Genomic DNA, 24,644 nt, shown 5'->3' with positions numbered 1-24,644 from the left:
GCCATACTCCCTTTCTTATTTCTATCCCCCCAACTGGCACTTAGCCATCTCCATCTCCAGGGACAGCACTACTTAGCCGTTTGGCTTATAAATGAGAAAAAGTGGGCATTAGAAAGTAATATTTCCAGACTAGTTCCAGTCTTTTGTGAAGCAGATTGCCCAATGCTTATTTCCCCACATAGAAAGGTCAACAACTCCCCAATGTTTATTGCAGCACTGTTTACAATAGCCAAGACGTGGAAGCAACCTAAGTGTCCAGCAACAGACGAATGGATAAAGAAGATGTGGTACATATATACAATGGAATACTACTCAGCTGCAAAACAGAACAAAATCATTCCATTTGCAATAACATGGATGGACCTTGAGAGAATTATGTTAAGTGAAATAAGCCAGCAAGAGAAATATAATCTGTGTATGACTCCACTCATATGAGGAATTTAAAATTATGGACCAAGAACAGTTTAGTGGATACCAGGGGAAAGGCGGGGTGGGGGGTGGGCACAAAGGGTGAAGTGGTGCACCTACAACATGACTGACAAACATTAATGTACAATTGAAATTTCACAAGATTGTAACCTATCAATAACTCAATTTAAAAAAAAAAAAAGAAAGGTCAACAACTTATTCAATGATGCACTTAACACGTGCTGCTCTTTGGCCAACATGACCAGACGGAAGCTCGCTGGCCTGTGCAGATCCTTTGCTTCTCCTTCTCTCTGACTTACTTGTGTTCCTGATGCTATGCACAGGAGCCAAAGCAAGCAGAGCAAATGAAACTCACCAATTTGTTTTTTATCGCAACTCAGCTCAGATAAAAGACTCAGTTGATAGGGGGACAATTAAACTTTTGCTCTAAATGAGTTTATAGAATTAACTCTAGGTTTTAGATCCCCATGCCATCTCTGTCCCCAGGTGACATACATAATCCCATGCTGGCTAGAAGCAGAACTTGGCAAGCAGGAAAATTGTGAAGTATACCTAAGGCAAAAATCAATAACCAGTCAATATATTTTCATGGAGCAGCTGCTTTTTCAGAAATCAACATAGTACCTCCTATAGAGGGTATAGGCCGCTGTACCTCAAGAAGCATATAATCTTGCTAACAAAAAAAACACAAGTACTAAACAGTATGTGATCTGCATCAAATAAAGCACAAACAATAAGTCTTCCAGGGTCCTGAAGAGAAGTAAAGTTTGGGGGGGTGACCAGAAACACAGAGGTGGAGCAGCCAACGATGAGCAAGAGGATGTGAAACGGAAGTTCAAGGGAAGCATAGTCCAAGAATGGGCAAATAGTCTGGGAAAGCAGAAAAGACAGGGAGGGAGAGGGCTTTTCAGTTTTTGAACAATTTTAGGGATTTGGAGGGGATGTTGGATTTTTTCGTTTGGTTGGTTGGTTGATTGCCTTTCAGATATATTTTTATCTGCTTAACTGGAACATTTGGGGAGGATAAGAAGTAGAAAGGAAAGACCTATATTGTCTACTCTGGCAGATAACTTAAGAGTTTAAGAAATATTTTCCTATTTATATTTGTTCTTTTTGCTTGTGCTTTTGGTGTCATATCCAAAATATCATTGCCAAGACCAATGTTAAGGAGTCTTTTCCCTATGTTTCTTTTCCAGTTTTATGGTTTCAGGTCTTATGTTTAACTCTTTAATCCATTTTGAGTTAATTTTTGAGACTGGTATAAAATAGGGGTCCAATTTCATTCTTCTGCATGTATTATCCAGTTTTCCCAACACCATTTATTGAAGAGACTATTCTTACCCCAGTGAGCATTCTTGGCTCCCTTGTCAAATATTAGTTGACTATATACGTGTGGGTTTATTTCAACAAGTAGGACCACATCAAACTAAAAAGCTTCTGCACAGGAAAAGAAACAATCGATAAAATGAAAAGGCAGCCCGTGGAATAGGAGAAAATATTTGCAAATGACCTATCTGATAAGGGGTTAATATTCAAAATAGATAAGGAACTCATACAACTCAATAGCAAAAAAACAAAGAGTCCAATTAAAAAGTGGGCAGAGGGCCTGAATAGACATTTTTCCAAAGAAGACATCCAAATGGCCAAAAATGTGAAAAGATATTCAACATCACTAATCATCAGGGAAATGCAAATCAAAAACATAATGAGATATCGGGGCTGGCCCCGAGGCCGAGTGGTTAAGTTCGCGCGCTCCGCTGCAGGTGGCCCAGTGTTTCGTTGGTTCGAATCCTGGGCGCGGACATGGCACTGCTCATCAGACCACGCTGAGGCAGCGTCCCACATGCCACAACTAGAAGAACCCACAACGAAGAATACACAACTATGTACCGGGGGGCGTTGGGGAGAAAAAGGAAAAAAAATATATAATCTTTAAAAAAAAAAAACATAATGAGATATCATCTCATGCCTGTTAGAATGGCTATCATCAAAAAGAGAAGAGAAAAGTGTTGGTAAGGATGTGGAGAAATGGGCACCCTTGTGCATTATTGGTGGGAATGTAAATTGGTGCAGCCACTATGGAAAACAATATGGAAGGTCCTCAAAAAACTAAAAGGATAACTAACATATATGATCCAGCAATCCCACCTCTGTGTATATATCCAAAGGAAATGAAATCAGGATCTTGAAGAGATATCTGCACTCTCAAGTTCATTGCAGCATTATTCACAGTAGCCAAAATATGGAAACAACCTAAGTATCTGTCTACGAATGAATGGATAAAGAAAATGTGATATATAGACACACAATGGAATATCATGCAGCCGTGAGAAAGAAGGAAATCTTGCCATTTTTGAGAAGATGGACAGACCTTGAGAGCATTATGCTAAGTGAAATAAGTCAGAGAAAGATAAATATTGTATGATAACACTTATATGTGGAATCTAAAAAAGCTAAACTCACAGAAACAGAGAAGAATGGTGGTTGCTGGGGTATCATCATTTTTCCAGGTGGGGAAATAAGTTCTGGGGATCTAACACAGAGCATGGTGACTACAGTTAACAATAGTGTTTTCTATACCTGAAAGTTGCTAAGAGAATAATCTTAAATGTTCTCACACACATACACAAACACTCACACACACACATACACATACACACACAAAAGGTAATTATGTGAGGTGATGAAAGTGTTAAGTAACCTTAACGTGGCAATCATTTCACAACATATACGTGTATCAAGTCATCACGTTGTATACCTTAAACTTACACAGTGTTATATGTCAGTAACATCTCAGTAAAGCTGGGGAAAAAAGAACCATTTTTCTCATTCTATCAAAGAGTTCTAATCAGTCTGTGCTCCTTCCCAAAATTCTTAAAGGCTTTTAGGGGTTCTCAACAGTAACCATTAATAGAAAGAGTGTAGACAGAGTAAGACATAGCAGAATTTCATGGAAAAATCTCCCCTGTGTGCAAACACTTTGAAAACCCCTGAGTTGGAACACAGTTGACAGACGGTGGCTTGTAGGGTGAAACCGATCAGAGAATCCTTGGTATAAGATGTTTACGTTCATGTTGTTGTTTGGAAATTTAAAAAGGAAGGAAGAGTAGAAGATAGCAGAAGCTCATTCCTGGGATTCTCCAGGATTAACGAGCCAGGGACATCACTGTCTACAGGCTCCTCAGTTTAGAGAATTCTTGCGCAGAATAGCAGAAATTAGTAGCAACGGGAATAACTTTCAGGAGGCTGGAGAACTGTGTTGGCGCCACAGCCAGGACATAGCAAAAACCCATAACATGGTGGTGGCTCCATGGTCCCATTGGGTAACTCTTATCTAGGACATTCTGACTTGGTCCATTTGGGATTCCAAGGCTTTAATTCAACATGAAGAAACCACATGAGTTCCAGCAAGCAAATTCCTCTGGGGATGGCTTCCGCTTAAAGAGGGAACCACTTAAAGACCCAGGCAAAGAGCACCAGGGGCCTGGTCCTGAGAGAAAGCTCTGCCTATGAGTAGGCAGTGGGATAGCGTGCTTGTAGATCATAGCACTTCCTTCTGCTCACAAGGCTCGTTATTCTTGAGTCACATGGTTAAGGGCTGTATATCCTAGTCTCCCACTTCTCTTGGGACCCCAAACCCAAGAAAATCTACACAAGCACAAAGGAAGGAAAAGCATTGTGGGCTACAGCAGTATGGAAAGTTTTCATACAAAAACAACATGAATAATAATAGCTACCATGTGTTGAACATCTATTGTTATGGTACTGTGCTTGGCATATTTCTATATCACCTAATTAAATTTTCATAACTCTGACAGAAATGTTGTCTTCAGAGCTACCAATAAGTAGCAAAGAGAGAATTCCAATACCAGCCTGAGTCTGAAACCCAGTCTCTTTCTACTGAACTCTAATATTTCCGTTCAGGAAAGCTATTGAAGCACTTAGTATGACTTGATATTGAAAATAATAGGAAGAAGAAAGAAGGAACAGCCAAGGTGATCCACAGGAAAAGCACAAGGCAAGTCTAGATGAAGCAAAAATACAGAAGAGATGAGGCTACAAGGGTAACTGGTATTATTGGAGCGCTCACAACAAAGAGAATAGGATGTGTAGGTGACCATGTGAATGGACTGGTAGGCTTTAGGAAGATAAGAAAGAGTGGAAATATAGTCAAGGGAGATACCAACACAAAAAGAAGTTGGTGACTATCCCAGGGCTGGGTTCCAACATGACAGGCATACTTGGCTTGACAAACCGGAAAGTGCTTGAAAGAAGAAAGCCTGGATGGAGATGAAAGGAAAGAAACAGACACACCCACCTGCTGGAAAACAGAAATGGACCTACAGCCACAGCAGCTGATACCCCGCATTTTCAAACGGGCTGAGCTCTAACACAAAGGACTGACAGATTGTCAGCAACTGTTTCCAAAAGAAAGACTGTGATCACAAGACCCAGGACATATCTGGATCTACACCACATGTCACTGGGGCCAGCACAATGAAAAGCCTCTACCCCGAGGGGCTCAGTTAACTTAAGGGAGTTTATCTCTGAGAATCCTTTGTTTTTCATGCATTCCTGTGGGCTAGCACTGCCATTTCCAAAAGGTTGACGTGTCTCCCATTTTCCTGATGGGGGAGATTACTCACAGAGGCACTGACCACAGCAATAGGGATGCTTCCAGGCACCAGCCCGGGGCAGAACCAGGAAGTTCAGCTTTGGTATCTCCCATTCACCCCCATCCCAGTTCTCTCCTTCATCTTGGCGTATTCCTTCCTCCTCCTCAGGTGCCTACCCTGAATTCTAAAGAGTTTTGTTCTGAGAGGGATCTCAATTTATCATTTCAGGGATTCTAGAACCTCACTGGGTGTAAGAAGCACTCTGGTTTACCCATCTCCCCACCCAGAGATTCTTTCCAAACTGGTTTGGGGCCAGGTCCCGAAGTCAGTCCAGGTGATTTTCATGCAGATGGAGAAACACTGCATAAGGTGTTTGTTGGTAATTGAAGTATTCATTGATAATGGCTTAGGTTTTAATAAAGACTTCTTGACTGGAATTATGTAAATCTGAAGATATGACTCTCCAAAGGTGGAATGTTGGCTAGAGAAGGATATTTGCAAGGCAGAAGATCACCTCTGGTACTCTCTCAACTGACATTTTTCTACCTATAAACAAATAAGGCTCAAATCAAACTCTAAAAGACAACTACTCTCCTACACAAAAGGTTGACCCTTGGAGCTTCCCTCTCACGGTGCCAATACATATTTCTGCCTTGATTGTCAGGATAGATCCACAGAATCGTCTGAATATCTCCAAGCTATCCCACATAGGAACATAATTATATAGAGAACAGAATTTATTAAGTTTAAAGGCGTTGCCATTTTTCTCAGTCACAGTGAAAACCAAGCATCAAAACCAGTCACTACATAGTCAATGACCATGCCTCTAATCTTCATAGCATTAGTTACTCTGCCTACACCTTTTTCTTTTATTAATTTCATTGTGTTATAACATCTTCTTTACACATTTATAATTACCTTGAAAACAGTGACCTTACTAACATGAGCTGATAATCAAAAAGAAGGAAAAATAAAAGGTTAAATGCATATTCTATGGGTCACATTTGACCTTTACTCTTTCCACTTTAAATTGCCATTTCCCTCACTGCTTTAGAGACATCTGAGAAACAATATGAAATTTTATCCACCTTTGACCCTAAGACAGACGTCTTTGGGAAGCCTGTAAGCCTAAATTTCAACAAGCTCCACAAGAGGGCAGTTTTCCAGGTTCCTGCAAGGTTGGATTTGATCTGCCAAAGACTACTTCCAATTGGCTAGTTTTCTTTCTTTTAAACCTCTCCCATTAGTTGGGAAAAGGGGATGCCAGCGGGGAGGGCGCCATAATTTCAAAGGACACATTTTCAGTCTTACCTGTCACTGACGTAAGAACCATGTTCCAAATTTGGAAATTCTGGTTATTTTCCCAAAACCTCTAAAGTTCAAATATATGACATACACATCATATTGTCCTCTGAAGCAGAAGGCACTTGTAAAAACATGTCACTACTTTGTAAAACCAATCATGAATCGCTTCATTGTTGCTCCCATGTGAACATAGTTAATTAATACAAAGTAAAGCTTCTGATTGTTATTTTAAAATAATTTCTCAGCAGAGTTCATTTCAAATAAATAAACCATATTCTGAAACCTACCCCTTACTTTTTAAAAAAGTTGTAAACATTAATAGAGCATATTCCTAGAAGATTCTGAGAGTTATTTCCTACAAATTTGGAGAGTTAAGGTTCTGGTTGAGGGAGCTGGTAGAAAAAACAAAGGACAAAGACTCTTTGGAACTTCTCTGTTCCTCCTTTTACAGACTCCAGGGAGTTTGAACATGTACAAGTGTTAAAAGTTGTCAGGACTCTAACAGTGTATTCATTTAAGAAAGGAAACCCTCTGTAGGCTCTACTTGCCATCAGTATTACCAAGAAACCTTTAACTTCTTTTAAGTTAAAATTTTCAATTTTAAATTGAATCAGGGTTCATTTGCTCATTCAGCAAATACTTATTCACTACTTTCTATGTGCCAGAATCATATAAAAGAATCAACAGTGCATTAAGCAAACAAAATTGACCTCATCCTCATCTTCAATTGGTTGGGAAAGAGTTTTGGAATATGATCAAACTAATTTTGAGATTAAATGTTCATAGGTTAAAACACATATTTAAAAAACGTTTTGGGGCCAGCCCCATGGTTGAGTGGTAAAGTTCAGCATGCTCTGCTTTGGCAGTCTGGGTTCATGGGTTCACATCCCAGGCACGGACTTACACCATTTGTCAGCCATGCTGTGGCAGCAACCCACATACAAAATAGAGGAAGACTGGCACAGATGTTAGCTCAAGGCAAGTCTTCCTCACCAAAAAAAAAAAAGTGTTTTGTCCTCTAGGAAGTAAAATGAAATTCTGTAACATGACTTTGCTCAGACATCGAAAGTTTATTAAATCATGATCCAAAACTTCTGTCTTCAAGCCATTTGCTCCAGGGCAAAACCATTCATCTATCCTTGGAGATGTTATAAAAATGAATGGGGACAGGGATCCGAACATATTTGAAAAGAACTATAAAGTATTATACAATTACTCCTCCCAATTCTCAAGGCCTAGTTCAAACTTCATTTCATTGTTGAAATCTTCTACAAATTTCACTAAGCTCCTACAAGCCAGAAATAACTTTTACCTTTGGGGGCTCTAAAGCACTTACCACATACTGCCTTATATCATGGTCCAGTTGTGCATTCATTTATCTTTTATTGAGTACCTAATATATCAGCAGCAGTGCAGTGCAGGGCAGTGGTTGAAAGTGGGGGCTCTGGCCTGGATTTCCAGAGGTGGCTCCCATTTCTGTATGACCTTGGCCTCAGTTTTCTCATCTGTAAAGAAAAATGATGAGTCCAACCACGTGGAATTATTATGATGATTAAGAACACTCCTATAAACTGTCACAGCCAAGAGGAGCCTACGGAAATAGGATGACTAAAGGTAATATGGTATCCTGGATAGATCTGAGAATAGAAAAAAGAAATTAGGTGAAAACTAAGGAAATTCAAATGAATTAGACTTTTGTTAATAGTAATGAATCAATATTGATTCATTAACTATGACAAATGTACAATACTGACGTAAGATGTCAATAATAGTGGAAATTGAGTGTAGGGTATATGGAACTTTCTCTACATCTTCATAACTTTTCTGTAAATCTAAATCTATTCTAAAATAAACAGTTTATTTAAAAAGTAAAAATTAGAATTAGAAAAAATTGCAATGTTACTATATAGGTAAAGCATTTAGAATAATACGTGGACTTAATATCATTAAAATGTCTACATTTTACATTGATCTACAAATTCAATGCAATCTCTATCAAAATCCCAATGGCATTTTTTACAGAAAGAGAAAAACAACTCTACAATTCATATGGAACCACAAATAGCCCAAACAATTTGGAGAAAGAACAACAAATCTGGAGGTATCAGACTACTCGATTTCAAAATATAAAGCACAAAATATACAGTACTGGGACTGGCCCCGTGGCTGAGTGGTTAAGTTCGCGCTCCGCTGCAGACAGCCCAGTGTTTCATTGGTTCGAATCCTGGACGAGGACATGGCACTGCTCATCAAACCACGCTGAGGTGGCATCCCACATGCCACAACTAGAAGGACCCACAACGAAGAATATACAAGTATGTACTGGGGGGGGGGGCTTTGGGGAAAAAAATAAAATCTTTAAAAAAAAAAATACTAATACTTCCAGCACAGTTATTATTTTCTTCACTGTAATAAAGTGTCTAACTTCATTTTTTGATGTTTGGCTACTGACAGCTTTTGAGTCTGGCCCTCCTGCTTCCCTCCCACCCACATCTGGGCAAACTGATAAAAAAAACCTGGGTGTTCCTCTCCTTTGTTGAGCATGAAATTCAAATCACATGAAGCCCTGGCCCATGTGCAGGAACCCTCACCCCAGCCCCACCCCTTAACTACGATTAAAAACCCAGGCTAGGCTCCTTCTCCTGCTCTCTCAAGGCATTTCAGACCTGCTTTGCCCAGAGATCTCAAATTTGCAACCAATAAACCTTTCATATCCTCTTGGTATATGTATGTGACTTTATCAGTCTCAAAATCCAAACCAATTTTAGGTTGGGGAGGGGTGTCCATCCTATCTCGGCTGGGTAGCTACGACAATTATCATCGTCCTTATCATTCCGCCTCACTGGGCCTGCACTCCCACGTGACAAGTGTACGTGGAGCTGAAGAAGACTGCCCTATTTACACAGGGCACATGCTCTCCAGTTGGCCACAGTCTCCTCCACTCCCAATCACCTTGCTTCCAGCCTCTTGCACTCATTTACTCTACCTGTCCAGCCTTTATAGGTGGGCACCTTTGCAGTGCCAAATCTAAGAGAAAGGGCCTAGAGACAGGTTTGCAGCTGAGTTGTGGCTTCCATTCCCATTCTCAGAAAGGAGTCACCCTCCCCTTGCCCTGGCCCCGGGATAGCCCAGCCCAGCCCAGCGCCTGCTCACCTTCCTAAAGAATGCCCTGGTCATCCCTGATCTGGAGGCATCCCAGCTTCAGTGCTGCCCTCTCTTTCCCGTCAACACCATCTCTGTGGGCAAAGCCTCGAGGCGGGTGGTCACTTGGCTCCCCTTAAGTGTGTAAGGGCTTCTCCTGGTCGTCTGTGGGCTGCTTGTAGGGGTTGGAGGTCTGCTGCAGGACCCTGTGGGTCTCTCACTGGGACTCAACGTATCCTCAGACCCAGGACTGTCACTGAGAGGAGGGATGGTGAGAGAGAGGTGACAGCGTGGACCACTTCACTCTCCTCTCGGAAGGATGACACAAGCGCTCTGACAAAGGTCGGGGACCCCTCATGCTCCTCTGTAGGCAAAGGTTTTTCACAGGAGAGGCAGAATTTGAACGCTGCTTCGATACTTTTGCCACAGTCTGGACAGATGGTGATCATGCTTTATGGGGTCTGACCCCAGATTCACTAGTCTGGAAACTCTATCTTAGCGCCCTTCTCAGTTGCCCCGAGGAAACTTCCGCTCTGGCGGAAGGTGTTTCGCAACTGTGCCGCGCACGTGAGAACTGCTGTGATTTCTGAATTATAATTTTTGTGTGTATATCATAGTAACAATTATAGATATGTTCATGTCTTATGACCTTTAATGACTTTACATTGTCCATAGGATCAAGTCTAAATGTCTTAATATGTCATTCCAGGACCTGAACAATGGAATCTTCCCAGACTCATCAGCCACCTGCCCCATAAACCTATACTCTTCATATATTTGTGCTATTTCTTGTGCTTTTACCTGGAATATTCATCAACCCATTCTTCTCATAACAAAATAATTCTCATCTTTTGAAGTCTTTTGTGTATATTATGACCACTTCTCTGATGTCTTCAGAAAAATTAATTACTGATTCCTCCATCTTCCCATAGCATTTTATTTATAAAGATTATAAAAAAATTATAATCTTCTAGAGAACACTAACACTTATTCATCTTTATATTTATTTTTTGAATTGGATTTGTTAATTTCAAATGATGCTTTCTTGGAAACATAATGACCATGATTAGCGAAGCTAACAGATCCAAATACAGTATTTTTCTGTCTTAAATTCCTTTAGAAAGGACGTATACCACATTGTCATCCACTGGGTTTTAGGTTGCCTTGGGATTCGTGATTTGCTGTCAGGTCTTCACTCTCTACCTTAATAAGCCAATCCCAAAGGGATGATATCCCATCTATCCCTCCTTTTGTTCTCTTGTGGGTCAAAAGCATCAGTCACAGTAGCTCTATATACTAAAGTGAATAGCCCCATATTTATGAACATGGCCAACCTTCATTCTGTATTCAAATACTTTAACTCTCAGTGTTTATTCTCTTCAATTTTATCTCTGAGGATTGCTGAACCCTGATACTCAGGGTTCTCTCATCTGACCAAGAGTCTGCCTGAATATATCTTTTATCCTTAGGCACCTAAGCATCCATAAAAAATGCTGCTTCACTTTATAGAGCGCTGGAGGTTTCCTCAAAGACAGCCAAAGTTGACCAATAAACATACGTCTTTTTTCTTTGCAAAATTAATATATTGATTACAAAAATTCAAATAATACCTAAAAGTAAGAAAGCAAATCTCTCCTTAATCCCCCAATATCACAATTTATTGTATAAAGTATAAGACATCTCATTTCCATGTACACTAAATGTTTCATATATATTAAATACTTTTTCTCATTTTTATACCCATAAATCATATTATATCAACCACTCTACTTAATAAACAATAGAAATATTCCGATGTCCATGCTTCACTTCTTTTGTTTTTATTTTGTCCAAGCCATATAAACCTATTTAGAAAAGAGCAGTTATGATAAGAAGCAGAATATGGAATATGGCAAAGAAAACAAATGTCACATGTGTCTTACGGACATGCTTTTTCCTCACTGAAGCAAAAGGGCCAAGTTCTGTGGCATCAAGACAATCCTCAAAAAGAACAGAGCTTCATTCTTGAACTTAAACTGAATCCTGACCCACTTTATTTCCACATCTTTGATACTATTAGTTTAATGTATTTTGTTAACCCAACTCAGACTCTTACATCAGATTCTTAACAAGTAGGTACCTTGACAAGAAAATTTCCCTAAACTTCTAAAATGATGATGAAGCCAGCATGTTAGATTTGGTGGCAGACTTTACTAAAGCTATGAAATCTGCTCTCCACCACCAGTTGAATTTGGGTACATCTATTTGTGCAGTGTGCTAGACAAAACCATGCTTCTACAAGCCAGATTCAGATTATGCCCAGCATCCTCTCAAAAATCAAGCCAGCACAGAAAGCGATCTCATGCAACATTGGTGCAATCATTCAGGAACGTCTATATATTCAGTGACTGTACTTCCAAACCCAAAGCACAAGAAAATAGATGTGATTCCATAGGAATTCCATGTCCTAGATGATGAAATCATATCAACGCAAAAATGTAATCCAAAGCCTGAGGTAGTATAGCCATTCTCACAGAGGAAACTTCCAGAAATCTATTGGAGAGAACTAAATGCAAATGCCACCTCCTAGGCAACTTGTTCAGAGATGCATGGGAGCCTAAAAACAAAAAAACAAAAAAAAAAAAATAGGACACTTTTTCAAAAAACCTCCCTTCTGGTGGACATCACCCCAAAAGGACCAAGACATGATATCAAGGCAGTCAACTAAAGTAAACCTCTGCACTGTAAATATCTTTCCAAAGGAAGAACTACAGTAACTGGGACCCCCACCTGCTTCCTCCAACAGTCCCCACAGCATCATCCATGGGCCATAAGTAACATCAGTGGAAACACAAGAGTGCCAACAACAAAGATCCAGAATATAGTCACTCCATCAGCAGCTAAGCTCTGCTCATTGAATCTCTACCCCCAGACATGTGCAGTAAACCACACTAGCTGTGCCCATCAGAAGCCAAAGGGGCTTGATTAGAAGTAGGGTTAAAAAAAGGGAAGTGGGAAGAATGTGTAGAAGCTCACCAGTTAGCGATGCAACATAGCCTCTGACTCCTGGGAAACCATAGCAGTCAACAATTGATGCTGTATACTTGCAACCTGGAGGAGCTTCTTGTTAACTAAGATTTCATGCAGCCCCAGAAGTGAAGGGGGAATGCCATCAATGGTGACAGACGGCCTGTCTACACGTGTACTTAGACGAGATTGGACTGTGCATCATTAATCAGGCAGCTTTGAGCCCTACTCACACACATGAATAGTAATGTCATCAGCGGCAGCATCTCCTAATACTAAGCACAAAAATAAATACTTCAACATGAAGTGTAGACACAGGCCAAGGGAGGTCTCTCTGGAGTTTTGAATTCTCATCATAGACTAAAGATGATTGATGGTGATGGTGCTGCGGTTAATGGACATATTACTGTATTTCCCATCACTTTTCCAGTACATATTTCTGATTCCCTTGATTATTTGCAGCCTTCACAAATGTTAGTCTTCCTGAAATCCCCACTCCACTTTCTCAGTTGCCCCAGCTAACCCGTGGTTTCACTGAGCCACCTGTGTGCTCCCTTTCATTTCTGTCCATGTAGCGTGCAAGCTTTCATTGTTCAGCTACCTGAGCATTTCTCCTTTACCCGGCACCCTCCCCCCACCATTTCGCCCAGACTGTACTAGCCTATCAAGATGAAAACAACACTATGACACTCGGAACAAACTTCTCCTGTCAGATGCACACAGGGACCCTCTGTTGCACAATCTGCGCTTGTCCCTCATGCAATAGAGATTCAACTCGCAGATACGAGATCCAGACTGCAGATCAGAAGGGAGACTGACTTCTGCCCTTCATTTGGGCCAAAGAATACTTATCTCCTTATTTCCAACTTCTTCTCAAGTTGCAGCTAGACCTGGGGAGATGTAAATATGTAAGTAAAACCCAAGACCATATTCGCAGGTTATCCCTTTCCAAATGCCAGCACTTCTCAGTTGCCTTATCACAGGCTGACTCAACTCCTTATTCATAAGGGGCCAATAGCAAGAAAAGGCAGCTCAGTGTGCCAGGAGGGCTGCAGGAGTTACTGACATATACTGATCTTTTTGTTCTGACACACTGGTGTGTGGGCTTGGGCTTTGGGCAAAGTTTCTCTGTCTCTCTTTCTTGCAGCCCCAGGCTATCCTTAATCCATAGCTCCACTGAAGAAGTCCTTTCTGGAACAGACATAACATAGGAAACTTCAATGATTGTTGTTGGTGTTTAATATTTATTGAACACCCACAACTGGACCAAGCACTCTACTGATGGATAGCTTGCATCTTATTAGAATTTTCCGGGTGGGGGAAACACTATAGCTGAAAGCTAAAAGCTGTTTAGCCACTGTAAGAGCAACGAGAATACACATTCCTCGAATATCTCTAATTGCTTCCCATAACACAATGCAATTTTCTGTTTCTTCCATTAAAAATAGTTATTAACATACTCTGTGAGTACATCTCTATGGTACTTTTTGAAACATTCAACTAAGCCCACTAGTAGCTTGAGCGGAAAAAAAAAAGTCATCGTGTTGAAAACGTTTTTAAAGATTTTGTTTTTTCAGAAAATGTGTAACATAATTAGAAATAAGATTCTTTTTCAACCTGCACAATGTTAGTCCTTGTTTTAGTTGCCTGCCTTTCTCTTCCTCAGAACCCAAGGTTGGAGCCTCTGACGAGTTCCATCTACAGAGACCAAGTCTATTGCCTTTCCTGAGATAGTCCTAACAGGAAAAAGAGGCAAGTAGCAGCCACAACCCTACCATTCTTACAGATCTTGGCAACAGGTCAGTTTCCCCAGACCCAGAAGCCTCCATCCTGTCCCCTATATCTTCATCATTGACAAACAGATCTGGACACTGCTTGAAACTTAATCTTCAGACTTAGAACCCTGAACCCTCTCCACTCCCTACCAGCCTTCCTTCCCAGAGCCAGACCCTGCATGTCAGCAGGAATCCTGAAAAGTGAGAAGTATTTCCAGAGTACCTAGATCTTTTGTTGGTGAGGTTCTGCCTGCCCAGTTGGACTGGAATTGGTGATCCTTTGAATCATTGCTTTTATACATAGAAAAAAATCTAGATGCATATACACTAGCAAAGCATTAATAATCTTTATCTCTGGGTGGTAAGGAAACACATGATTTCAATTTTCTCCTTTTACTGTATTTTCCAAATGTCCTGCAATAAGACATATTACTTTTGTACTCAACTCAAAAAGTTTTTGTGTTTTGCTTAAAGTTACCGAGATATACCATTAGCCTTTCCCTATGTTTCAGCTTCAGTAAATTCTCTCTTCTCTTTTCCAAATCTAGCCTGGTGAAAAAGAACTTTCTTTCCACAAAGGAGACCATAATCTGAAGAACAAACTCTAAGAGAAAATTTTTTTTTTAAGGTTTTAAAATCTTTTGTAACATAAAAGAGCAAGCTTTTGAAATTGTATTCTTAAAACATACAAAAAGGAAGATAAGAGATTTATTAATGATATAAGGAATCAAGATTTTCATGGCACCATGAAAATTATAAAATAAAAATTTAAGTTAAAAATTACAAAATAAAAAATTAAATTAAAATGATGTAATGTTAAAACTGAATTAGAAAATGCAGGGGCCGGCTTGGTGGCATAGCAGTTAAGTTTGTGCATTCTGTGTCAGCAGCCCAAAGTTCACCAGTTCAGATCCCAGGTGTGGACCTATGCACCACTTATCAAGCCATGCTGTGGTAGGCGTCCCACATATAAGATAGAGGAAGATGGGCACAGATATTAGCTCAGGGCCAATCTTCCTCAGCAAAAAGAGGAGGATTGGCAGCAGATGTTAGCTCAGGGCTAATCTTCCTCAAAAAAAAAAAAAAAAAAGAAGAAGAAAAGAAAACAAAATGTAAATCAAAGCCACAAAGTGGGGACAGTAGGACACAAGGACTTATACCCTAGACACAAAACCAAATAACCCTCAGCTTTGGAAGTCTCCCTATCCCCCATCCCCTCCCCAAGTGCTTTAGTTGCAAGACTTGGATCTTTCTGTGTTAATGGGAGGGCTGCCTTCTTGTAATCTCATGGTTTTTCACTCTACCTGGGAAATGTGTTTCCTTCCAAAATGGATTATTTATGTTGTGCTGCAGGTTCTGTAACCCACTTTCCTCAATCGATCCACCAGTAACAAAGCTCACCGTTGTGCATTTGAATTTCTTTACTCTGAAATTTACAGATTGCTGTCATTTGTTTCCTCATTGCAAAATCTCTTTATATGACTTTAGCTTCAGTAGAATTTAATACTTTTGAAAATCGAAAAGAAAAACAAAAGACTATGAGACACCACTTCACACCTATTTAGATGATTATAATCAAAAAGACAGTTAATAACAAGTGCTGATGAAAATGTGGAGAAATTCAAACACTCACACCTTGCTGATGGATATAAAATTATATGAACAATTTCCAAAATATTGTTTGGAAAACAGTTTGATAGCATCTCAAAAAGTTAAACATAGAGTTATCATATGATCCAGTAACTCCACTCTTAGGTATATATACTCAAGATAGATAAAAACATATGTCACACAAAAACTTGCATGAGTATGTTCATAGCAATGTTATTCATAACAGCTAAAAAGTGGAAACAACCCAAATGTCCATCAACTGATGAATAGATAAGCAAAATGTGGTATATCCATACAATGACATATTATTTTACTCAACCATAAAAAAAAATTAAGTACCAATACATGCAACAGTATAGACGAACCTTGAAAACATTATGCTAAGTGAAAGAATCCATATACAAAAGCTATATATTATACGATTCTATTTATATATAATGTCCAGGCTAGGCAAATCCATAGAGACAGTAAATAGATTAGTGGTTCCCATAAGGAAAGGAGGAATGAGGTGACTGCTAATGGTACAGGGTTTCTTTTCAGAGTAATAAAAATGTTCTGGAATTAGACGATGGTGATGTTTACACAACTCTGTAAATATACTACAAACCACTAAATTGTACAATTTAAAAGAGTAAATTTTATGATATGTGAATTATACCTCAGTAAAGCTATTATTTTTAAAAAACTGAATTGGAGGGGCCAGCCCGGTGGCACAGCGGTTAAGTGCACATGTTCTGCTTTGGCAGCCCGGGGTTCGCCATGCTGTGGTAGGCGTCTCACACAGAAAGTAGAGGAAGATGGGCACGGATGCTAGCTCAGGGCCTGTCTTCCTCAGCAAAAAGAGGAGGGTTGGCAGCAGATGTTAGCTCAGGGCTAATCTTCCTCAAAAAAAAAAAAAACTGAATTGGAAATATCAATATAAAATTATTTTTAATTTATGATTGTTTTCTATCATAAATTTCTATCTCTGTCCATTAAAATCTCCTAGAGATTTTCTAATCACACTGCAGTAGCAATGAGCACTCCTAGCACCCAGATTTTGATCTTTAATACCATTCCCCAATTTAAAAAAAAACAAAACAAGACTTCTTAGAGAACGGCTGATTCCACGCCTGGGCAGCAAATATATAAAGTCAGCCTAGTGCAATTTATGCCAGGAAGCAATCAAACTTTCCAAAATTAATAGGATTGTGTGACAAGGAAAGGCTACCTTGAAGGGACTTCCATAGGACAAAATTATGATGATTTCTGCTATTACGGAACAATGATTGAAACTGATGGAAAATTACTGAATCAATGAATAATCATGAGTCCATAATCGTATTCTTTGAGAATCAGTCTTTGAGCAAGAAAAAAAGCAAAACACAGAAACTTATTTGTCAGAATCACTTGAAATAGCCATTCAACCAACACCTTACTTTGAAAACATGTAAGGGGGAAATCAAACATTTATTCTGCCTTTTCAGCATAAACGAGCTTTCAAAGTAATCAATAGCCTCACTTATAAATACATATATATTTAACATATATCTTATTATAAATTATATATTTTATATAAATTATATTTTATATAAATTATATATCTCCTCACTAATATTTGAGCAGAGACATGAAGGAAGTGAGGGAGCAAGACATGCACGTAGAAGGAGCCACAGATGCAAAGTTTGTGAGATGGGCACGCATTTGGAGACCAGTGAAGTTGTAGAGAACTGAAGGAGAATCCTAGATGATGAAGTCAAAGAGACTGTGGGAGAAATACCTGTGAGTACCATGTAGGGCTCATAAAAATGACTCTATCTAAGTCACCGGAAAACAATGGCCTTTTTTGTTGTTGTTGTTCTATTAGTGTACATAATTACCTCCCATCTTTCCCTTAATCACCTTCATCTTTTAGTCTAAGGATGACAAACATGGTTGATGACATACCTCAATATGGTGCCTAAAATAGATTTGCTAATTGATTATAGCTTTAGAATCCTTTTCTGCTCTCATTAACTCAAATTCACCTATTTGTCATTCCTGTCCCATAATCTTAGGAAGTATTTATGTGTAATCTTTGTCCTAACTGGGCCGAAAATCTATGTTGTATAGAAAATACTAAATAAACTAACGGGCTCATTGGTTTCTTAAACCTGTTAGCAGCACTTCACTTCCTCTCCATCTTAGTGTGGGTCCCCCAGAAAGCAAAACCTGAAAGGAGGCTTAAGTCCAAGCTCTCTATTGGAGAGTGTGATTCAGGGGTCAACAGTGAGGGCTAGGGGAGAGAAGAAGGAAAGGAGAGCCAGTACAAAGATGCCTTATTGACCTGGCCACCTTTACCATGACTGGTTCCTCAATCCCACAAAATATCCTAAAATTTTTCTCAGGACCATCTATCTTGGGGAAGAAAGGGGAAGTATTTATCCATAGGCTCCCATTACTGATGAGATCAGGTCAGTCGTTCTGCGGAATGACTCACCGTCTGGATTTGCCTGATTGTTTCCCTGTGGTGTATTTCTTCTACTTCCTGAATTTCCTATAAATGAGAAAGTTAGTGCTAACATCTTGATTAGATTCAATTGACACATTTTTGGCTAGAATTCATCATGGATGCATTCCATTACATCAGGACACACCAATAGCTGGTTGCCCCACCAAAGCAATACAAAGATTTACCACTGGATTTGAGTGAAGGGTCCCTCCATTATGCTGTGGTTTCCCCCCTAAACTAGGAAGTCATTTGGTTTCTTTGGAGCCATATTAACGTCAATTAATTCCTCACCAATCATTCATCTAATGGTTTCACTATCAATTGGTACTCGATTGTACTCAATTAATTTGTACACACAATAAATATTGTTTAATGTATGAATAATGTCAGAGGCAGCTGGAGATGGATTTCTCATCTTCCGTCCTCTCTATCACCACTCCAAGAAGTGGATCCCAGATGGCAACACATTCTAGAGACTGGAGTTTACACAAGACAAATAGTCTCACATCATTGTATATCCTGAGAGAGTGCTTGGGGCCCTTTCACCCTTTCCTCACGGAAGTTTTGTATCTTGAGATGCTGCTACTCTTTAAAGTTAGTGCTCGGAAAGTACGAAGAGGAATGTGTATTTTCTTGGGTATTGGTTTATGAAAAAAAACACTCATTCTCATTCATTTGTTTGGTTAGTTCCTCCCAAAGTGCTCAGTATTCTTGATTGTAATTGGTCATACCTAGGTAGATCTGGCTGTGTCCAAGGTCAGAAAGGAAGATTGACTTTTGTTACCCATAAAAGATTTATTCATTAAGATGACGCTGGTAATTTAGGACATTCAAAATTTCCTTTTTTTTTTAAGATTTTATTTTTCCTTTTTCTCCCCAAAGCCCCCCAGTACACAGTTGTATATTTTAGTTGTGGGTCTTCTAGTTGTGGCATGTGGGATGCTGCCTCAGCATGGCCTGACGAGCGGTGCCATGTCAGCACCCAGGATCTGAATCAGCGAAACGCTGGGCCGTCGAAGCGGAGTGTGCGAACTTAACCACTCAGCCACGGGGCCGGCCCCAGGACATTCAAAATTTCTTGAATCCCACAGACTCCTTAAACAGAAGTTCCAAACAGAAACCTGCCCCTCCTTCATTACTATCTATCTCAAGAAACGATACCACCACTCACTCATTCATACCAAAAACCCAGGGGTTATCCTTGTTTCCTCCCTTTCCCTCATCCCCCACATCCAATCAATCAACAGAACTTATCAATTCTACCTCTTAATCATCTCTTGAACCTATCCTTCTCTTCAGCCCAATTGTCACCCCCGATATAGTTTTGATACTGGCATGGCATTCCAAAAGTTGGCCTTTCAACTGTGCTAGTACCTTCCAAATCTATCTCCACAGTTCAAGCTGAGAGAGCATTTCTAAGTGAAAAATGGCTCATGACACCCCCTACGTAGAATATTCCCATGGATTTCCTCTGGAATACCAGTGAACCCAAGGTTTTTACAAGAACTTATATAATCTGCACCATCAGCTTCTCTCATCTCAATTTCCACTCTTTCTCTCAACATATGTGCTTTGATCATTACCAAACTTCTTTTGGTTCCTCATATGATTCCTCTCTTGCCCACTGGGCTTCATGAATAATCTTCCACCATCTCTCCCAAGCACCACCTCCTGCCAGCTAACTCCTCCTCAAACGTAAGGTCTGAGATAAACGTCACTTTATTAGGAAGACCTTCCCCGGCCATCCTCATCACAATTTATTGTACATACTTATTTAATACCTGCCTTCTCTGTTATCCCAAAAGTTCCAAGAAAGCTGCAACTAGATTTGCCTTGTTTGCTTCTCCATCCCCATCAGAGTCTGGAGAATATAATAAGATGTTTAATAAACATTTGTTGAAATTATGTTGAAAACTATGCCACAGAAAGACTATGGGCTATTTGTGCTAGCATATTTTGTGTGCCTTAACTGAAGATTTTATGAGTATTAGGAAAACATTAGAGGCCAGCCCTGTGGCCGAGTGGTTAAGTTCGCACACTCCGCTTCCATGGCCCAGGGTTTCACCAGTTTGGATCCTGGGCACAGACATGGCACCACTCATCAAGCCACATTGAGGCAGCGTCCCACATGCCACAATTAGGAGGACCCACAACTAAAAATACTCAACTATGTGCTGGGGGGATTTGGGGAGGGAAAAAAAAAAAAGAAGATTGGCAACAGTTAGCTCAGGTGCAAATCTTAAGAAAAAAAAGAAAAACATTATCTATAAAAGTATTTTAAGGGTCAGCCCCATGGCATGGTGGTTAAGTTTGGCATGCTTCGTTTCAGCAGCTCCAGTTCATGGGTTGGGACCCTGGCATGGACTTACACTACTCGTCAGCCATCCTGTGGTGGTGACCCACATATAAAGTGGAGGAAGATTGGCACAGATGTTAGCTCAGGGCTAAACTTACCCAGCAAAAAACCAACAAATAAATAAGTAAAAGTATGTTAAGTTATTTAGAATACAGTAGTAATTACAGAGCTGTTTCTTTTGCTCATTACTCCTTGAAAAGCCTAAAGTACGACCCCTTCCTAAATGCTGGGCTATAAATTTTTCCTAGCTCAGTTTTGTCCTATGTTTTGTAGTGGGATCTAGGAAACAGTGATAATAATACCTATCTGGAAAGGCAGATAATAAAATGGAGATGATACATTTCATGTGCCTGGCAGGAAACAGGTACTCCAATACATGGTAGCTACTATTAAAAAACAAAATAATAGATGGATGCATGTTGGGATGTGTGTGTGTGTGTGTGTGTGTGTATGTGTTTCTTCTGAATTCTCTCAAGACAATTGCTGTAATTATGACACTGATTAATTTTGTAAGATACTCTAATATATGGAGTTATTCCAAGGAGGACACCCTGACTCGGGTCTGAAGGCTTCTTGAAAACCAAGTAGACTGATTGGTGTGTACTGGCAGAACAACCAGCTCATCTAACAGCTGGAGTTTTCAAATCAGGGGTCTTAATCTGGGGTCTACAGAACCATAGAGGATCCCTGCATGGATTTCAAAATGTTCATGAGCTCCTTAAAAATGAATGCAAAATTTTGTATAGGTGTGTATGTGATTGTTCACTATTCTGGGAAGGTGGCTCATATTTTTCAATAGCTTCTCAGAGGGACTGTGAATAAGAAAAAGTTAGGAATCATTGCCTAAAGGTTTCTTCAGCAAATCTGGTGCTCTGGCAAAAATGAAAATGTTTACAGTGTGATGGCTGTGTCATCTGGCTGGCCAAAGCAATGTTTTCTGCTAAAGCAAAGATTAGAAGTCTTGGGGTCAAAATGATCTCAACTAAATGGTTCTTCTACACTATGTTTCCATCTGCCCAACATGTGAGCCATTAACACATTGTTCCTGTTGATGATTTTTATATCCTTCCTGCAAGGAAATCACACTGAGACCAGTTCAGAAGAATCATTTATCTAATATATTGGAAAACCAAATCCATGAGCCTCCTATATATACTAACAATTTTATATTGCTAAAGAGTGACTATTGGAAATTAAGCACACATTGACCAAGACTGCCTCTAAGTCATTCATCTACCAGTCTTCATAATATATATACTGTTATTCTAGTCCAAAGAATAACAAGCTCGCCATGTGTTGAAATAATTTATTTCAACACTTAATGCATCATCTGTCCTGTATTTCCACATGTTGTGTCATCACCATTTGACCTCAACCCATTGTTAAATATTTAATAGTACTGTTGGATAAACAATACAAAGTATCGTTTACTTTTGAATGTAGCATTTACATGAAAAAAAATAAGCCAATACATGCTTCAAAAGGTACAATTTTACGTTATGGTACTAATCTTTCTAGCGGATGGAAACTGAAATATAAGAAGAAAGGAAATTATGGGGAGGATGAATGAATCAGGGAGAGCAACGACAAATGAAAAGATGCCATAACTCTCCAATAAAGAATAAGGGCAGAAAGTAACTGCCACCCAAATGTTGGCACAAGGGGAACTGCATATTCCCACTTCTCAAAACTTAGGCATGATGATGGATTGTTTTGAGTAGGAATCTATTCACAATAAAATGAAGAAACTATATTCCACAAAACACTAACAAATTATTTTTAACACTTACTGAGTGTAAATCTTATGGTGACAGAAATTATTCATTTCAAAGAGTGACTGCAGTCTAAGAGAAACACCAAAAAAATATGTGTAAGAGATTTTGATGAGTTAGCACACCCCTCCTGGAAATTGTGCTCAATACATTCTTTTTGACTGACTATAGACAATCAGCCTTAGGAAGTATGAAGACAAGTATAAGCCTGCACCAGGAAATCTTTATAACCCATTGAGTTCCTTTGAGATAAAGAATTGAAAACTGCATTTATTATCCTATTTCAGCATGTTTTTCAATGGCAGGCAAAATACAAAATGGACCTACAAACTATAGTTGAGAAAAATTAAAGAGAACCTAAGTAAATGGAAAGATATACCATGTTCATGGTTTTGAAGACTCAGTATTGTTAAAATTTCAATTCTCTTCAAATTTATCTACCCCATTCATAATCCCATCAAACTTTTTTTGTAGAATTCAAAAAGTAGATTCTAAAATTCATATGGAAATGCAACTATAATATCCAAAGCAACCTTGAAAATAAACAAAGCTGGAGAAATTACAGTACTTTACTTTATTACTTACTATAAAGTCACAGTAATAAAGATAATGTGATACTGGCATAGGATCAAATATAAACCAATGGAACAGACCAGAGAACCCAGAAATAGATCCAAACTTATAAGTCCATCTCAGTTTTGACAAAGTGCAAAGGCAAAAAGAATGCAAAATGAATTTGGAATGAATTCCCCTATAAGGAAAGATTACTAAATAAAAAATCTATAGAGGATACAATAGGATGTCTAAAGTCATGTCTAATTGGCTTGTGAAATTTGGACCTATGATAAACATAATATTTCACTTTTTGGGCAAATTAGATATCAGAAATGAGACAAGACTCATGTCAAATAAAAAAATGCAGATGACAACACAGACAATCAAACAGCAATTGTATCAACTATTGATTGCAATACTAAACAGGAAGCACTTAGAAAAGAACTAATTATTAAATGTTCAAACCACTGCTACTCTATGGAAAGCTAGAATGCGGTAACAGAAAACAAAATATACAAGAGTAACTACAGCATACCAACTCACCTTCAGTCGATGAATAATCTAAGAAGGTACCTCTTACTTTGATTGACATATTGTTTCAACGATAAAGTCAGGAAACAGAACAGCAAATAACGATTTGCTCTCCTCACACTTTCCGTGCAGTAGACAGTGTAAATGGAATCAGGGTTAAAAGTGCTAAAGGTCACACACTGACACTTTCAGTCATATCCAAATATACTTTTGTTGTCGTTAGTGCCCTGGAGTCGATTCAGACTCCTAGTGACCCTGTGTACAGAAGAGCAGAACCCTGCCCGGTCTTTTTGCGCCATCCTCTCACCTTCCGGCACTACAACAAACAATGCTCCACTGCTATTCATGGGGTTTTCATGGCCATTTTTTTCAGATAGGTGAGTGGCCAGGTCCTTCTTCTTAGTCTGTCTCAGTCTGGAAGCTGCACTGAAACCTGTCCATCATGGGTGATTCTGCTGGTATTTGAAATACCAGTAAAAACCCACAGATGGGTAGTATGGTTCCCTCTGACCCATAAAAGAACCCTGGCCATGGCAGTGAAAGCGCCTGAATCTTAACCACTAGACCACCAGGACTGGCTATCCAAATATATGCATTATTTGCATTGTCAATGTGACCTAAAATACAGTAAACTATTTAGAAGTTTCTATTAATCCAACATAACATTCCTATCCTGAGGCATAATTTGAATTCTTTACTAAGGTTTATTTTAATGATTTAATTATGTTAAACTTGAATATGCTGATATGGCTAGTTTAAGTGACTATGTGCCACATATCTTAGATGACTTCTGGAAATGGAAACCCAAAATATTTCTAAAATTGGAAGGGAAAATAAGGCAATAAGAATGTTACACAGAAACAAGTAGTATCAAAATGATGACCGACCCTACAAAATGATTGACTGACGCTACATAACATCAAAGCAACAATGAAAAGAGGAAAGTTCAAGTGATCCATTAATTGTTTTCTGAGTACTATATAAAAAACATATATTCTAATGACTTTTTGCTTAATCAACTGGTGGTTTGGACATCTTGGATAAACATTGCTTTTATGTACTCACATTTCTTAACTT

The 24,644-nt window shown here is 39.2% G+C and overlaps 1 long non-coding RNA gene across 1 annotated transcript in view; it reads right to left on the bottom strand.

The window, feature by feature from the left end:
- The window catches only part of LOC139077816 (uncharacterized), a 34,058-nt gene extending 10,227 nt beyond the window's left edge, over window positions 1-23,831 (bottom strand). Inside the window, exons 1-2 of the long non-coding RNA XR_011530336.1 lie at window positions 23,580-23,831; window positions 7,687-7,855 (exon numbers count right to left, since the gene is read on the bottom strand). This is a non-coding gene — a long non-coding RNA (uncharacterized lncRNA). The remainder of the gene's footprint in view (window positions 1-7,686; window positions 7,856-23,579) is intronic.
- Window positions 23,832-24,644: the final 813 nt, after the last annotated feature.

The sequence above is a fragment of the Equus przewalskii genome, chromosome 20 (genome assembly GCF_037783145.1).
Source record: "Equus przewalskii isolate Varuska chromosome 20, EquPr2, whole genome shotgun sequence".
NCBI classification, from domain to species: Eukaryota; Metazoa; Chordata; class Mammalia; order Perissodactyla; family Equidae; genus Equus; species Equus przewalskii.
Note: the sequence above shows the minus strand (reverse complement) of the source record. Positions and strands in the feature narration are given on the sequence as shown.